Below are 17,417 nucleotides of genomic sequence, written 5' to 3'. Positions count from 1 at the left end.
GCCCTCAAGTAATTCTGAAGTCCATGGACGGCTGTTGAGGCTGTTCTAGCAAACTCTAGTTTTCATACTGACTCAGAGCGAGCTCCAGACAGCGAAGTGAATGTGTGTATTTAGAGACAAAAACTTGTGTAATACTGTGCTACAGGATTTCTTTGTGTAGCCTTGGCTGTCCTGGAACTTTTTCTGTCAACTAGGTTGGTCTTGAACTCGGAGATCCTCCTGCCTCTGCCTCCAGAGTACTAGGATTAAAGGCATGCGCCACCATTGCCAGGCTTCTTGGTTTACTTTTTTGTTGTTGTTGTTTTTTGTTTTCCCCCAAGACAGGGTTTCTCTGTGTAGCCCTGGCTGTCCTGGAACTTACTCTGTAGACCAGGCTGGCCTCGAACTCAGAAATCCGCCTGCCTCTGCCTCCCAAGTGCTGGGATTAAAGGCGTGCGCCACCACTGCCCAACTTTTGGGTTATTTTTAAGAGGGTTTTGCTCTAACGTGTAGAGACAGAGCTCTTGCGATGGCCTGTTCCTTTAGGACAGTGACTTTGAAGTTTTTCTGTCCTGTCACAGTTTCCCACTGCTCTGTTTCAGCTAGTCCTAAGTGGAAAGTGGCAGGCCACCCCCTCCTCCTCTGGTGGGCATCCTGTCTGTGTCACAGCTTGACGCCGCCAAAATGAAAGGATCCTTGACTGCTTCTAATGGGGACAGTGACAGAAGCTGAGCTGGGTTTCTTGAGCCAGAGAATGGATCCTGTCAAAGCAAAGAATAGTCGCAGAGACACAAACTGGGACCTCGACGCTGTGACTAACGCTTTGGCAACATGCATCCCTCTGCCAAATAACTTCTTTTCTTTAGGCGTGTGATTGTTGATCTCTTTCTCAAAGTAAGCTCTTGTTAACTATTCTTCACACAGCTCCCAAGCAGAAGCTGGCAGGATTCCGGCCGATTGACCGTCAGCCTCTTGGAGTATGCACTGGATTAGAGTGGATGGCGAGGTCTGTGCTGAAATGGAGGCTGCTGGTAGATTGCAAGGACTGCCCTGTAAGGACATAGAGGCAGAAGTCTTGCTGGATGCTTGGCAATCTTTTCTTCCAAATTCAAGTCTCTTTCTTATTCATCTGGTGATTGAATGCAGAATCATTACATTTGCCTGACTTTGCAAGAGCAGGGTGTGAGGAAGACAGTGTTTGAAGCTTACCCATGTGCTTATCCCCGAGTCTTGGGGCCAGAAGAACCTTGCAGGCTGAACTTAGGAACATTTCCACAGGTCTGCGTCGCCCTATGTTCTCAGTGTTTGGGGATAAAATTGGAGCTTCTTCATACGTGCTAGGCAAGTGCTCCACCACAGTCCTACACCTCCGGCCCCAGGAAGGCATTATCTTTGACAAGATACTGACAAATGTTAAGTAGAAGCCAGGTGTCGAGGTGCGTGCGGATAGTCCCAGCACTGGGGAGGCTGAGGATGCTGGTAGATTCAAGGCTACGGAGTAAGATCCCATCTTACATCACACAGGGGGTAATCTACAGAATTTAAAGATGTTAGAGGAAAAACTGCTGATAGGCATGTTAATGTCTAAGTCAGTCTTAACTAAGTTAAAAGTGTTGGCTTCACATGCAAGGAGATTCTGTGGAGGCATAGCGTGCTTAGATGGCTGAGGTAGGAATTGGCCTACCTGGCTTTTTAGGCTATTGGGTTGTATCCTCCCTGGTAAATAGCCTTTTGTTTTTCAGGAGATAAGTAGTTGAAGATAAGTTCATCTGTCCTGGATCTTGGGGTGGATGGTGATGTTTTCTTGACTGTGTGGCAAAAGCCCCAATAGCACTGGAGAGAATCCCAAAGGAATTCTCTTTTGTCTTTGAATCCAGACTTTTATTTCTCATCATTAGTGTATTTTTTAAAATAGTATATATTATTTTTGTATATATGCGTGGTGTGTGGGGGAGCAGAGAGAGGGGACAGGAGTATGTGCTGTGGCACTCGTGTCTTGGTCAGAGGATCACTGCTGGAGTGGGTTCTCCCCTCCCTTTTGCCTTTATGTTATGGGGACTGAAGTGAGGTTGCCAAGGTTTACCTGGCAAATGCCATTACCCCATTATCCATGGAGCCATGCCACCAGTCATAGACTAGTCTATCTTTAATACTAGGATTTGAAAACCTGGCATAGTGGCTAATGATGCATAGCTCAGTGGAAGAGCACTTGTCTACCCTAGCCAGAGGTAGGGTGAGTCCCCATCACCCCTCTCCCAAGGTGGGGAGAAAAAGCCAGTAGGTTTAGATAAGAAGATTTTTGACTCTGGTCTAGAGCTTTGACTTTTTTTTTGGAGGTGGGGGGTGGTTTCAAGACAGGGTTTCTCTGTGTAGCCCTGGCTGTCCTGGAACTCACTTTGTAGACCAGGCTGGCCTTGAACTCAGAAATCCGCCTGCCTCTGCCTCCCGAGTGCTGGGATTAATGGTGTGCGCCACCACTGCCTGGTGCTAGCTTTGACTTTTGATTGTGGCAACAGCATGAGTTATACTTATATTCCAGATCTTTCTTTTCTGAAAAGTAGTAATATGTGGTAGATTTCATCCCCTTACTTATGACTAAAACAGTGTGTACATGTGTGTCTGTGTGTTGTGTATATGTGTGCATGCTCATGTGAGAGAGAGAGAGAGAGAGAGAGAGAGAGAGAGAGAGAGAAGAAGAAGAAGAAGAAGAAGAAGAAGAAGAAGAAGAAGAAGAAGAAGAAGAGGAGGAGGAGGAGGAGGAGGAGGAAGAGGAGGAGGAGGAGGAGAAGGAAGAGGAGGAGGAGGAGAAGGAAGAGGAGGAGGAGGAGAAGGAAGAGGAGGAAGAATGGATGTGGATGCCACTGCATGGGTGAAGGGGAGGACGAATGTATAGATTCAGTTTTCTCCTACATTTATGTGGGCTCCAAGGATCAACTCAGGCCATTTGCATTGTTGAGGGACAAGCACTGTTTAGCCATCTCACTGGCCCCCACTTGATGAATTTTGAGACAAGGTCTTAATCTGTAGCCCTTTATAGGTTCCAAGTTCCTAACACTGTCAGATGTGGCTCACAACTGCCTCTGACTCCAAATCCAGGGGATCCAGCAACACCCTGAATGCTGGGGACATCCACATGTGTGTCCTGCACTCACATAGACACACACACACAACACTTTTTTAAAATGAGAAATAAAGATGAAATTGTTTTTTTCTGCAGATTGTATATGTTAGGCCAGTTGTGTTGGGGCTTGGTTTTAATATCTGTCTTGAGAGGTTAGAGACAGGTGCATGCAGCAGGAGTTCCCGTCATCATCAGCTACATAGCAAGTTCAAGGCTGTAGGAAGCCTTGTTCAATAACAAATTTTATAATTTAAGTAAGTAGTAGAGAATTCAAATAGCAAATGATACATGAAGCTGAGCATGTTGACTCCTGCCTGCAGTGTCAGCGTTCCAGGGGCAAAGACAGAGGGTTGAGTTTAAGGTCAGCTTGAGCTGTTCAGCAAGATCCAAGGCTTAGCTCGGTGGTAGGACGCTAACCTAACAAGGAATACTCAGCACTTGGGGAAATATATATATATATATCCTACCTTTGACTTGACTTGCCTTCAGCCCAGGCCACTGGTCCATCTTTACAGGGGTTGGGAACTGCCTCACATGGGTGCTGGAACTCGAACTCAGATCTTACAAGAGCAGTGTGTTCTCTCAATAGCTGATCTTTCTCTGCAGCCTGAGGCTACCCCGTTAAGACTACCTGTATCTTTTGTTGTTTCGGTTTGGTTTTTTTCTTCATGAATTTGGATGAACTCCTTGTGCAGAGACCATGCTAAGCTCTGTCCTGATCCAATTTTAGTGTGTGTGCTGCTGAAGGGAGTGTGTGTTTTGTTTTTGTTGTTGTTGTTGTTTTAAGACAGAGTTTCTCTGGCTGTCCTGGAACTCAGTCTGTAGACCAGGCTGGCCTCAGAGATTCCCCTGCCTCTGCCTCCTAAGCACTAGGATTAGAAAGGCCTGTGCACCACTGCCAGGTTGCATCTTTGTTGTTTAATGTGTTTTGATCATTATTCCCCATTAGCAATAGATGTACCCTATCCTGATACTCAAACTTTGCAGTCTTTTACAAAGTATGCTCCCAAAAATGACCACAGTGAACTTAGCTTTTGAAATCGATTTTAGGTTTTCTTGCTCGGTCTCCTTCATTTTCTACCAACTGAACTCTAACCCAACCCTTAGCTCATTAAAAAGAAATTACATGTATGTACATGATTGCTCACACATGCCTGGGGAGGAGAGAGGAGGGTGTCAGACTCCGTGCAGGTTATAGGTGGTTGTGAGCCAGCAGGTAGAGATTAGACTTGGGTCATGTGGAAGTTCGATAAGTGCTCTTAACAGTGGAAACGTCTCTCCAGCCCCTTGCTTTGTTTCTTGAGGCAGGGTGTTGTAGCTCAGGCTGGCGATTAAGTGTGTGCCACTACTACGCTCAGTGTTGGTTGGTTGGTTTGTTTCCTTTGAAATAGTTCTCAAGTTCATGGCAAATAAGGATATTTCCCCTAATGTGCGCCAAGCACCGTGCTGGGTGTTAGAGATACAGCCAAGCAAACTGGCTTGAGGTTTTGCCTCTGTGACAGTTATGGCCTAGTAGAAAAGACCTCCATTAAAGACATGATTAACTGTTGCTGCGTTCCCAATGTAGGCAGCTGACTGAGGAGAGGGCAGTCGGGAGAACTTGGAGGAACTGACTTTTAAGATGAAACCTTAGGATGAGGGAGGATTTAAAGGTGTGGAAAGGAAGCCCTTATACTGCCCAGGTGAGAAGCAGAGAGGTCAGGGCCAAGAGAACGTGACACCCTCTAGGCACTTCAGTTAGCTAACTGGTTCATTTCTGTGATACTGAAGACCAGACTCAGGGCCTGCTTGAGGCCAGGCAAGTCCCTGCCTCTGAGCTAACCCCCACGTGAGCTTCAGAGACTGCTGAGCTCAGCATCAGAAAATGTGCGGGGTTGGGGGGGGACTCTTTGCATAGTGCTGGCTACTGCTGTGGATGCTGAAGTTGCCTGCATCTTTGTCTTTGGATCTTGTCTTCCACCAGAATTCCCCCCAGTAACGCCTGTCCCTTTAGTCTCATCTTCTCCTGGTTTTGTAAATTAAGCCTGGTTGTCTGGACTAGGTTTTAAGATTACTGGGGAGCAGTCCTTAGATTAAGGGGGTGCTGGGGTTTAAGTTGGTGATTGAGGGAACAAAAGGTCTGTAGTTGTAGGGAATCTTGACAGCTTTTCTGGATCTTCCCGGGGCCAAGCAGAGAAGACAGATATTCTTATATGAGCTTGTGAGAATAGTGTTCTATCATCCAATCATCTGGGGCGTTTTTTTCCACAGGACACGCAAGTGAATGAGTGCCTGAGGGAGGGCTGTCCTGAGCCAGAGTGGATGGAGGCATCTTTATCTGGGGCCGTTCTAACAGTGTCCTGAGCCAGAGTGGATGGAGGCATCTTTATCTGGGGCCGTTCTAACAGTGGGAGAGCATTATTGGAAGCTGCTGACCTTGGTTCCGAGATCCCAGCATTCACAGCCCAGATGGCCCTGTGTTACCCAGTACTTTTCTTATGTAATTGGATCAGCCTGCTCTGCTTTCATAACTTCAAGCAGACTCTTGATTTAGCCCTAACACGCTGACGATCAAGGAGCGCTGGTGTGCAAGTGCTTCCAGCAGCTCTGCGAGCGGCGGCCGCTGCATTTCTGGTGGCTCGAGGGTATGAGAGTGTGAGAGGACTGTCATGGTGCTGGCATTAGATTATCTGTGGTGAGTTGGGACTTACTACAAATGAGGCATGGCAGCTCTCCCTCTGCGGTGTGGAGTTCATGGGGCATCGGCTTAGAGTTTCTGTCAGGCCTTTTCTTAGTGAAGTCTGTCACTGGCTTCCTTCCTTTCTCTGGATGTGCTTACTGCTTTGTGTTTGCGGTGTGCACATGAAGGATGCTCTGATGGAGGTGGGCAGCTACTTTCAGAGATATGGCTAGCTTACAGTAAGAGCCTATTTTGCCATCAGTGAGTAGATCTCTGCCTTTTTTGTTTGTAATAGATTTCTTTTCTTTTTTTTTTTTTTTAAAGACAAGACACTCACAATGTAGTCTTGACTGGCTGACCTGGAACTCTGGGTCTGGTTATTGTAATGCTACCCTTAAAAGAAAAAAATAGAGCCTGGTCTACAGAGTGATTTCCAGGACAGCCAGGGCTACGCAGAGAAACCCTGTCTCAAAAAAACCAAAAAAAAAAAAAAAAGAAAGAAAGAAAGAAAATGAAAAATAGGCAGGGGGTTGGAGACTCAGACTCAGAGGTTAAGAGCACTGGCTGCTCTTCTAGAGGTCCTGAGTTCAATTCCCAGCTACCACATGGTGTCTCACAGCCATCTATAATGCCGTCTTCTGGCATGCGGGTTTCATGCAGATAGAGTACTCATACATAAAATAAATAAATTTAAAAAAAGAAAGAAAGGCAACTGGACACTTAATCCCAGCCTGGAGGAGGGAGACAGGTGATCTCTATGAGTCCAGAGCTCGCCAGGCCAGTGATGACTACATAATAAAGAGACCCTGTCTCAAAAGAATGAGAAAACAAGACCTTAAAAGTGATAAAGTAAGTATCTTAGAGTTTCCATTGCTTTAAAGAGACATCATGACCAAGGTAGTTACTTATAAAGGACAACTTTTGTTTGTTTGTTTTTTGTTTTTCAAGACAGGGTTTCTCTGTGTAGTCCTGGCTGTCCTGGAACTCCCTCTGTAGAGCAGGCTGGCCTCGAACTCAAAAATCCACCTGCCTCTGCCTCCTAAGTACTGGGATTAAAGGCGTGCGCCACCACTGCCCAGCTAAAGACAACATTTAACTGAGGCTGACTCTGGACTGTTCAGAGGTTTAGTCCATTATCATCAAGGCAGGAAACATGGCAGCAACCATGGTAGCGCCCAGGCAGGTGTGGCGCTGGAGGAGCTGAGAGTTCTACATCTTCATCTAAAGGAAGCCAGGAGCAGACTAGCTTCCAGGCAGCTAGGAGAAGACTGGCTCCCACATGGTTAGGAGGAGAGTCTCCTTGCCCACCCCACAGTGACACACTTTCTCTAACAAGGCCATACCTCCAAATAGTGTCCCGCCATGGGCCAGTGTGACCCCTCCTGCCTCAGCCTTCTGAGATCTGGGATTACAGACATGTTCCTCTGTGCCCAATCTTATCCTTTCTTGTGTTTGCCTTTGCTGTTATATTTGACTTTTTAAACAATTTATTTAAAGAAATGAGTCCTGTTGTGTTACCCACGCTGGCTCCAAATTTTCCGACTCAAGCCATATCCTGATTCAGCCTCCTGAGTGGTTGGGGCTGTGGCTGTGTGTTGCCACACCCGGTTTGGTCATGATTCCTATTAGTGTCGTGGAGGTTGCTCACATACTTGGCCTCTGATAGAGCAGGTGCCGAGGCCACTTATCACTGTGTGGTTACACCCAGTCTGTGGCAGAGATCCAGGGCACTGTGGGCAGCCCGATTCCATTAGAGGTTCAAGCAAGACGAAGGCTTGAGTGTCCTTTTAATTCTTTACTGTTGGGGAGCATGCGCAGGGGGTTGGACCACGCGCGGTGCCTGTGTAGAGGTCAGAGGATATATTTATGGAGTTGTTTCTTCTCTTCTATTTTTACTTGGGTTCTAGGTATCAAACATAGGATGTCAGGCTTGAGGGGCAAGCACCTTTATCTGTGGAGCCATTTTGTTGGCTCTTGTGTGTGTGTGTGTGTGTGTGTGGTTAGTGTATCCACTTGCTGGGTGCAGGGTTGACTTGAACCTTTGGCCGTCATTCATTATTCATATGTGATAGTTTTGTTTCTACCCTTTCTTTTTAAAACAGAGTCACACATAACACAGGTAATTAAAAATGAGATAAATCTTAAAAAATAAACTAAAAAAACTGAGAGCTGGGGCTAGGGAGACATTTCAGTAGGTAAAGGCATTTGCTGGCAGGCTTGACAACCTGAGGGAGCACTGCCACGGACCTGCACAGGAGAGGAGACCAGACTCCTCCAAGTCACCCTCTGTCCTCTGCCCTTCACAAGTGCACCATGGCACAGACAAGCCTCACTGCCCACCTCCAAATACATACATACATACATACATACATACACATACATACATACATACATATATACATACACACACACACACACACATATATATTAGGGCCTGGTCAGATTGCTCAGAGAGTAAAGGCACTTGTCACGTAAGCCTGCTGACCTGAGTTTAATCCCTGGAACCCACATGAAGGTGAGCTGAGAGAGCCAAGTCTATAAAGTTGTCCTCTGAACTCCCCCCGCACGCACTCTGTGGAACACATACACACCTATGCACACTTAAAGAAATGAAAAGTAAATAAATGGGGGTGTGTGTAGTCCTGATCTTGCTTTGTAACTGGGGAAGACCTTGAACTTGTGGTACACCTGCCCTCTCCTTCCCAGGCACTGGAATTATAGGTGTTGATCACCACACCCTACAGGCCTCCGAGTCCAGCTCCCCCCATCTCCTATGGATTGATTGAATTATGTAGCTCAAACTGGCCTTGAATTGGAAGCACTCCTGCCTCAGCCTCTTGAGAGCTAGATTACAGGCATGAGCCACTACACCCAGCTTGTCTTTTTATTAAAACAGTAAGAATATATAGTTTATAGAGTCAAATAGAACACTTGGGAGGCAGAGGTAGGCAGATCTCTAAGTTTGAGACCCACTGGTCGACATAGCGGGTTCCAGGACAGCCGAGCTACACAGAGAAACTCTGTCTCTAAGAAAGAGGGGGAAAACATCAAACATATATTACAAGGCTTGATATTAAAAAAACAAAAAACCCCAGTGTTGAGGTTACAGAGTTGGTTCAGCTGCTAAGAGCTCTTGCTCTGCAGTCGTGAGGACAGGTTTGGTTCTCAGCAGCCATGTAACAAGTCTGGCATCTTGCACATGCCTGTACCCCAGCCTTGAGTTCTAAACCACTGAGCCGTCGCTCCAGCCCCACTGTTGGTTTTTTGACACAGAATCTCACTATATAATGGCTTGGTCTGGAGCTCTCTGTAGATAGATCAGGCTGGCTAGGAACTCACAGATCTGCTTGCCTTTTGTCTCTGAGTGCTGGGATTAAGTCTCGTGCCACCATGCCTGGCATTATACTCCATATCTTAATTTTTATGACATGTGTATTCTGAATCTGTATTATAGGAGGTAAAGCTCACCCTCACCTCCACCCCAATCCCGACCTTTTTTTTTTTTTTTTTTTTTTTTTTTGAGACAAGGTTTCTCTACATTATGTAGACCAGACTGGCCTCAAAACCACAGAGATCCACCCGACTCTGCCTTCTGATGGTGCGTGCAGTCCTAGAGCCTGGCAAGCTTCTCCTCGCTTAGCCTGCTACTTAACTCTGGACAGTTCCCGTTGGGCTGCTGCAGAGCCAGCTCAGCCTTCAGTATTTCCTGTGTATTTACCTACTGCTTTTTCGAAGTTTTTTCTTTTCTTTTTAAAAGATATTTTAGGTCATGAGTTCAATTCCCAGTAACCACATGGTGGCTCACAACTCTCTATAATGAAATCTGACGCCATCTTCTGGTGTGTCTGAGGACAGCTACAGTGTACTCATATACATAAAATAAATACATTAAAAAAAGTAAGAACAAGGAAAATGTTTAAAAGCTATTTTAAATTTTGTTAATTTTCTAAATTTTTTATTTTATGTGTGGGAGTTTTGCTTGCATGTGTTTTGTGCCGTGTGTGTGCCTGGTGTCTGTTTAGTCCAGAAGCGGGCTCTAACTCTGTAAAGCTAGAGTTAAGGACAGTTGTAAGTGGCCGTGTGAGTGCTGGCAAGCAGGCCTGGGTCCTTTGGGAAAGCATCGAGTGTTCTTAACTGCTGAGCCATCTCTCTAACCCTGTTATTACTGTTTGTTTTGTTTTTGTGTTTTGAGAGCGATCTTGCTGTGTAGCCCCAGTTGACTTCAAATTCGTGATCCTTCTACCTCAGCCTCCCGAGTGCTGGGATAACAGGCCTGTGCCACCAGTGCAGCCATTTCTTCATCAGTATTTTGTCACTTAAAATTTGTTCTTACTTTATTGCTTTAGTCTGTGTGTATGTGTGTGTACATGCTTATGTGCTCATACATACATTTATGTGCCTAAATGCCGGAGTATGGAAGTCAGAGGTAGAGTCAGTTCTTTCCTCAAACCACGTGTCCCCAGAATAGAACTGGATCTGTTCTGTGTCTGTAAGGACCTTTACCCACCAAGTCTCCTGGCTGCCCTAACGCCCCTGTGTCCATTCTGCCCTCTTGTCCTTAGGCGTGACTGGCTGGCCCTTAGTTACGGGTCTGTGGTTCAGCGATGGTGGAGGGAAGGAGGGATCTGGTTCTTACAGACTCTCAGCCTCCTGTACCTGTCTTCCTTAGGTTCCAGGAACTCGGTATTTGTGAGCCCTTTGTAAATCTCTTCCTTGGGAATCCACTGCCAAGTGTTGAGCCTTTTCCTCTCTGTGTAGTTAGTGATCAGCAGTGTACCTGCGCTCCTGGGTTGCAGTTTGTCAGCCCCTCTCTCTCTGTGATCTCTTGCCTCATTTTCTTTTTTTTTTTTATTTTTTATTTTAAATATTTGTTTGTTTGTTTGTTTGTTTGTTCCAGAGCTGAGACCGAACCCAGGGCCTTGCACTTGCTAGCAAGTGCTCTACTACTGAGCCAAATCCCCACCCCACCCCTTTTTTTGTTTTTGTTTGTTTGTTTGTTTGTTTGTTTTCGAGACAGGGTTTCTCTGTGTAGCCCTGGCTGTCCTGGAACTCACTTTGTAGACCAGTCTGGCCTCAAACTCAGAAATCCGCCTGTCTCTGCCTCCCAAGTGCTGGGACTAAAGGTGTGCTCCACCATGCCCAGCTTTGTCTCATTTTCTTTGTTGTTTTTGATTAATTTAATGCTAGGTATTAAACCTAGGGCCTTGCATTTGCTAAGCATGTTCTCTGCAACTGAGCTGTATTTCAGCCTGGTAGTTTTGATTTTTGGTTGGTACCTTTAGCAAGTAAATCCCCTTTTATTGTGGATTTTTGTTTGTTTTGTTTTGTTTTTGTTTTTGTTTTTGTTTTTTGAGACAGGGTTTCTTTGTGTAGTCCTGGTTGTCCTGGAACTCACTCTGTAGACCAGGCTGGCCTCGAACTCATAAATCTGCCTGCCTCTGCCTCCCGAGTGCTGGGATTAAAGGCGTGCGCCAGTTCTTTGTAAACCTAGGTGCTCTCTTACATCTCTGGGGCCAACTCCTGTATTAAATTCAGATAGTTTCAGTCTGCCCAGCTTTGGACTTTTAGACTTTTATCTGACGAACTACTCTCTACCCTAGAGTGTCTCCCCTAACCCCATGTTGAGGAATTTATTCAAGTAATTCTTAGTAAAGGAGCTGAGTCAGTCTGTATCCTAAATCTTGACCTTCCATAGTATTCAAGCTGGCTGGTGGTAATACATTTGAGCTGTGTGACTCCATTTTTCTCGCTAGTATCTCTTAAGCTCCCTGGATGCTGGGGTATGTGGGTGGGGAGGAAATATTAATTATGAACATTGAGCTACTCTATTATATAACTGTCAAAATTCAGGGCTATGTTAATGTCTCTGGTGAAGTGGGAAACGGCTGCCATCGTTGAAAGCACGCGTAACTCATCTGCCGTGGATTCCCACAGCATCCTTTTGGAGTTGGTATTGCACTGAGATTTTGAAATTGTGCTTTGGTTTTGGAGTCAGGGTCTCATGTAACCTCAGCTGCTCTCAAATTCCCAGTCCTTCTGCCTTTGTTTCCTGAGTGCCACCAAGCCTGGCTTTGAAGTTTGTTTTTAGCCATGGTATGTGAAGGGCACCCGTGCATCTCCTTTTATATAGTAGATTCATAGAAAAACTGCTCTGCCCTTTACTGCTAGCCAGCAGAACGAACATCTGGAAATGTGTTTGCAGCCAGCTACTCCTTGGATGCTGTCCATTGCCTGGAGTCAGGAGCTATGTAATATTTGTAGTTAATGTTTCAGAGGCTGAGTGTAACACCATAGTGGCCAGTTCTGGGAAATCCCTGGTCTGTTAGTTAGGCCAGGCTGGTTGACTCTGGCAGTGAGTGCATTCGCATTCTCTGATGAGCATCTTTATAGACACAGCTCTATGCTTTATGTATTTATTCTCTGCTGAGGAATTAGCCCAAGGCTTTGCGCATACTCTACCACTGAACCACACCTCTAGACCCTCGCTCTTCTAAAATTTTAATTTATTTTGATTTTATGTAGGAGTGCGTGTGTAGTGTGCAAGCAGACATACATGGGGAGCCAAGAGGGCAACTCTAGGGAGTCATTCCCCTCTTTCTACTCTGGGTTACGAACTGAACTCAGATTGTTAGGCTTGGGTGGCAAATACTTTTACCTCCTGAGCTATCTCCTGAGCCCATCTCCATCCTACCCTTTATAAATGCTTTTATAAGTTTTAGCAAGCTGTCTCTCACACACACACACACACCCGCTGTCTGCCTCAGCCTCCATGTGCTGGAGTTAGAGGAGTGCTACATGCCCAGCTTTTGTGCTCCTTACAACAGCGAAGAATCACTGATCAGAATACTGGTGCCAGCTGTGCTGTGTACCTGTAACCCCAGCATTCAGGAGGCAGAGGTAGGAGGGTCAAGAATTCAGGGTCATTCTTGGCTGCATAGAGAGTTCAGAGCTAGCCTCAGTTATGTGAGAATCGGTAAATTTATCCATCTATTGTTTTTTTTAAGAGTCTTCTCTAGGTAGCACTGGTTGGCCTAGAACTTGTGTAGATTGAGCTGGCCTGAAACTCACAGAAGTTTGTTCATTCGTCTCTATCTCTTGAGTCCTGAGATGAAAGTCTGTCTAGAACTTTGCTTAAAAACAAATCAACAACGATGAAAACCCTGCCCGTACATTATCTGTTTTAGAAAACCTAAGGCCGGGCTGGGGAGATGGCTCAGCAATTAGGAGCTCTGTGCTTCCAGAGGACTCAAGTTCAATTCCCAGCACCCACATGGCACATACCCCTTTTCAAAATCACCTTGGCATTTTAACTCCATCTCTGCAGGTAATAGAAATCTGTCAGACATTTTGACTGAGCTGAGTATCAGAAAAGCATTGCTGCCTTTTCTGTTGAGAGATGAGAGCTCTGTACTCTGTGACCCTGTAAAGGAGTAGTGAGGGACAGTAGGTAAGACCTGAAAGTTGCTCTTGACGGCTGCCTTGAGTTTAGAGACACTAGAGATGCTCTGGTGGGCGCCTTCACCCGTCTGACCCAGACCACAGGACGCAAGCGCTTCATCCTCTGGGCATCAGTTCCCAGCGAGCCCAGGAACCTGTTCCTGTTGACAGGTAGTCTCCTGGACAGGTGTGCCTGCCCGCTGGGGCAGCTCCTGCTCTTCCTGTGCTGAGTGAGGTTCTCTGTTCTGAATACTGGGTGCCATTGCACCACTGTGGTGAGGAACTCCCCCCTCTTCCAGCTCGCTTGTGGTGGTGGTGTTTTAGGTTATTTTGGTTATTTTGTTGTTGTTTTCTCTGTGTGTGATTATGTATATGAGTACACTGTAGCTGTCTTCAGACACACCGGAAGATGGCATCTGATCCCATTACAGATGGCTGTGAGCCACCATGTGGTTGCTGGGAATTGAACTCAGGACCTCTGGAAGAGCAGTCAGTGCTCTTAACCGCTGAGCCATCTCGCCAGCCCGGTCTGTTTGTATTTGAGACATGCTTTCACTCTTCAGCCTTGGTGGGCCTGAGTTGCTTTTCAGAGCAGGCTGGCCTCAAACCTAGAAATCCACCTGACTCTGCTTTGAGTTACATGCCACCATATCAGGCCTTTATTTTTTTTTAGGAGCCATATTAAAGGGAAGTGGTGACTTTTAATCCTAGAAGGCATCCCAGTAGTGCCTAAGTCTGCATCTTCCTTACAGTAAGAGCTTGTGTTTTGCCTGTGGCATTAGTGAGCTAACTGTCCTCCTGATTGGCTGAGAGTCAGGTGCTCTTGCTCCTTTTTTTTTTTTTTTTTTTTTTTTGAGAGAGGGTTTCTCTGTGTAGCCCTGGCTGTCCTAGAACTCACTTTGTAGATCAGGCTGGCCTCGAACTCAGAAATCTGCCTGCCTCTGCTTTCCAAGTGCTAAGATTAAAGGCGTGCACCACTGTGCCGAGCTCTTGCTCCATTTTGACTTTTGGTGCTATTGGCATATTGGCTAGAGAAGGACACCTCTGGATTTGGAGAATGACCCCTTAAATCTATTTGTTTTTTGTTTTTTGTTTTTTTCGAGAGAGGGTTTCTCTGTAATAGCCCTGGCTGTCCTGGAATTCACTTTGAAGACCAGGCTGGCCTTGAACTCAGAAATCCGCCTGCCTCTGCCTCCCGAGTGCTGGGATTAAAGGTGTGTGCCACCACTCCCGGCCCCTTAAATCTATTTTAAATGTGTCCCCTTGGTGATAGGGTTTCTACATACGGAGATTTGCCATTTTTTTCGAGACAGGGTTTCTCTGTATAGCCCTGGCTGTCCTGGAACTCACTTTGTAGACCAGGCTGGCCTCGAACTCAGAAATCCACCTGCCTCTGCCTCCTGAGTGCTGGGATTAAAGGCGTGCGCCACCACGCCCGGCAGATTTGCCACTTTGATTAGTATTTTAGTGAAGCTAGGCATCTGTTTGGGGGCATTGAGTAGGATGCAGTCCTGCCCAGGGTGGTCTTGACCTTCTAGGGTTAGGTGATCTTCCGACCTCAGCTGCATGAGTAGCTGGGACCACAGGTATTGGACATTGCTCCTCCTGGCATATTTTGATTTAAAAAAAATTTGGTGCAGTGGTCCTCAACCTTCCTAATAACGGTTTAATACAGTTTCTCATGTTCTGGTGACCCCCAACCACACAATTATTTCATTGCTACGTCCTAACTATAATTTTGGTGCTGCTGTGATTTGTAATGTAAATATCTGATATGCAGGATATCTGGTGTGCAGTCCCCAAAAGTGTCACAACTCAGGTTGAAAACCTCTGGACTGAAGGGATAGATCTTGCATTTTAAGGGTTTGTTTATCTGAGGTGTGTGTGGGAGGTGAAAAGGTTCCAAAGACCCAGTACTTTGTATTTATTACTTTTTATTTATTTATTTATTATAAATTTTAATTATTACATTGAGAAAAAAAAGGGGGGTTAGATCTCAGTAAAGGGAGAGGACAACATTCAACTTAGGGACACAGTGAGACACGACTGGAACCAGAAGCTGAGTGGTATTTCCCTTGGAGGGGAGCTAGCTTGTGTGTGTGTGTGTGTCTGTCTGTCTGTCTCGATTCAAATGTCCTTGAGAATGCTGTCCCACCTTATGTTGAGACAGTCTCTCATTGGCCTGGAACTTGTCAAAGCCTAGGCTGGCTTTTCCTGTCTTGTCCCTCTGCACCAGGACTGTAAGTATTCATTATCATACCCAGCTTCTTGGTTTTGTGTTTTTGACACGGTTTCTTTGTGTATCCCTGGCTGTACTAGAACTTGCTCTGTAGACCAGGTTGGCCTCAAAGTCAGAGAGCCTTCTGCCTGCCTCTGCTTTCTGAGTGCTGGGAATAAAGGTATACACCACCATTAATACACCAGCATCACCCAGCACACGCAGCTTTTTTAATGTTGGTTCTGGGGATGGGACTCTATGCACATTACCAACCAAGCTATCTCCAGCCATAGTCCCTGCCTAGATGTATGTGGAAGTTAGAGGATAGCTAGTTGGAGTCTTCTCTACAACCCGCCCCCCCCCCCCCCCCCCCGTGGTGGTCTTAAGGATTGAGCAGAGCCTGCCAGGTTTAGAGGCAAATGCCCTATTCTTCAGCCATCTCACCACCCCACTGCTCTGCTTCAGAGAGAATGTAGGCCTCAGACGCCTGAGAATGCCCATCCAGGTACTGTTCAGATCTTTGTCTCCTTGTCTCTGGCCATCACGGTGGTATGAGTTGGAGTTGGAGACTTGTCAGTCAAGTTTCTGATCAGTTCTATTTTCCTGCAGCAGTTCCTGGTCTAGAGAACCTTTAGGATAGCTCTTCTTTTCTATCTTCAGTGCAGGACATTGAGAGACTATTCACAGTGGATTACAGATATCCCTATAAGGAGTTCAAAACTAGCCTTTCCTGTGGCTAGCCATGCTAGCTTGACTTTTTTAGGCTTGGCTTAGTACACGTGGTCTCCCATCTGTACTGTGGACTACTGCAAATCTCCCTGTGCCCTAAGCACATTGGTTGCTTTATTTAGAGGATGCTCCTCTGTGGACTGACTAATTGACCTTATTTTATTTTTCTTTTCTTTCTTTCTTTCTTTCTTTCTTTTTTCTTTTTTAAGATTTATTTTTGCTTTTATTTCTGTGTGTCTGTGTGCTGCATGTGGGTGGGTTCCCATGGAGGTCACAGAGTGCATTGGATCCCCTGGAACTGGCGTCACAGGTTGTTGTGAGCAGACTGGTATGGGAGCTACAAGAGCAGCAAGTGCTCTTGAGTGCTGAGCCATCTCTCCAGCCCTTTATTTTATAGCTTTCCTATCTGAGTTTGTATTCGTTGTGCCCGTGTTATTCTGGCTTCTATGTTTGGAGATCAAGAAAAGAGATTTTCTTGGGACCAGACTTTGGAGGACTTAGTGTTCTTGAGCTCTCTGTTTTATCTTTAGCTAGTATAATGACTTAAGTCAGTCTGTCTTCCGTCCGTTGGTTCAATCCTATATGAACTCAAGCAAGCTGTAATGGGCAGATAGCTGTAGGTTTCAAATGCTAAGTGTTTTGTGCCCCAAGTGTGTAGCTAATTTCTCATGTGGTATTTATTCTCTAATCAAGTCCCATGGGTGTGACTATTCCAAGGTACAGGTGAACTGTGGCCTGTGAGTCAAATCTGGTCTACAGCTTGTTCTTGAATGCCTCTGAAATGGAGAATGACTTTATAAGTGTGTGTTTGTACATATGTGCATATAGAGAGGAGAATATATATCCTATATATATATGAAAACATACATACATACACACATACATACATGTTTTCCAAGTCAGGATTTTTCTCTGTAGCCCTGGCTATCCTGAGACTGGCTTTTGTAGACCAGGTCTGCCTTGACCTCTGCCTCCTGAATGATGAGACTAAAGGCGTGTACCACTACTGCCAGAGATTTTATGTTCTTAAAAGGCTGTAAAAAACAATGAGAATGAGAAGGCAAGCCACGAACTGGAAGAAAATATTTCATTAGAGACACAAGAGCTTTTAAACCAACAGTAAAATGAAAAGTCTAATTAAAAAAAAAGAAGGCTAGGATTCTGAATGGCTCGTTCGTAGAACCTATGGCTCACCATTCTTTCAAGCCCTAACACCACCATCCCCCAAGTCAGAGGACTTAGATACCTCAGCCAACAGGATACACAATGGCAGG

General features: G+C 45.7%; 1 protein-coding gene across 3 annotated transcripts in view; it reads left to right on the top strand.

Moving 5' to 3' along the window:
- The window catches only part of Wipf2 (WAS/WASL interacting protein family member 2), a 42,681-nt gene that overhangs the window by 2,618 nt on the left and 22,646 nt on the right, over positions 1–17,417 (top strand). The window contains exon 1 of one of the 3 annotated variants that reach the window (XM_085829580.1): positions 539–985. The exons of 1 other annotated variant lie outside the window; for it this stretch is intronic. The gene's annotated coding sequence lies outside the window, so the exon portion shown is untranslated. Of the gene's footprint in view, positions 1–538; positions 1,032–17,417 lie in introns of those variants that run through there. One more of the 3 variants, XM_085829579.1, reaches the window with a different exon arrangement.

The sequence above is a fragment of the Mus caroli genome, unplaced genomic scaffold (genome assembly GCF_978045245.1).
Source record: "Mus caroli unplaced genomic scaffold, Mus_caroli_1 scaffold_13, whole genome shotgun sequence".
NCBI classification, from domain to species: Eukaryota; Metazoa; Chordata; class Mammalia; order Rodentia; family Muridae; genus Mus; species Mus caroli.
This window is presented reverse-complemented; position numbering and strand designations above follow the sequence as displayed.